We start from the raw sequence: 455 nt of genomic DNA, 5'->3' as shown, positions 1-455 counted from the left end.
GGGCGCCATCCACACCGTGTTTCAACGTCTCTGGGTCGAGGACGAAGGGGAAACGAAGTCGAATGTGATCTCAACCTCGCCGCGTTTCGTTTCGAGTTAAAGGTGTTTTTTCTTTTGGTAATGAAAAGAATCTTCGCGTGGTCAGACTTTCAGAAGAGGGACAAAAGGATCAGAGAAAGAAACGCCGTGGAAGGGATTTTAAAGGAAGGGAAGGAAAAGCGAAGGAAAAACTCGATAGTGAGAACTTCCAGTGTTGGAAAAAAAGATGAAAAGTGTGCGAGGAAGGCCCTTAGTGAAGTGTCCTCCCCTGGGTGTGCCAGTCCAGGGCGTGGTGTGAACTCCTTATCCCATCCACAGTGGCACAGCACAGCGTCGTGTTGCGCTTACCTGCAGTGACAGTGCCGGACCCCACAGGTTACAGGGACCTTAACAAAAGAAAGAACTTCAGTGTATTC

This window comes from Penaeus monodon, chromosome 20 (assembly GCF_015228065.2).
Source record: "Penaeus monodon isolate SGIC_2016 chromosome 20, NSTDA_Pmon_1, whole genome shotgun sequence".
Taxonomy (NCBI): Eukaryota; Metazoa; Arthropoda; class Malacostraca; order Decapoda; family Penaeidae; genus Penaeus; species Penaeus monodon.
This window is presented reverse-complemented; position numbering follows the sequence as displayed.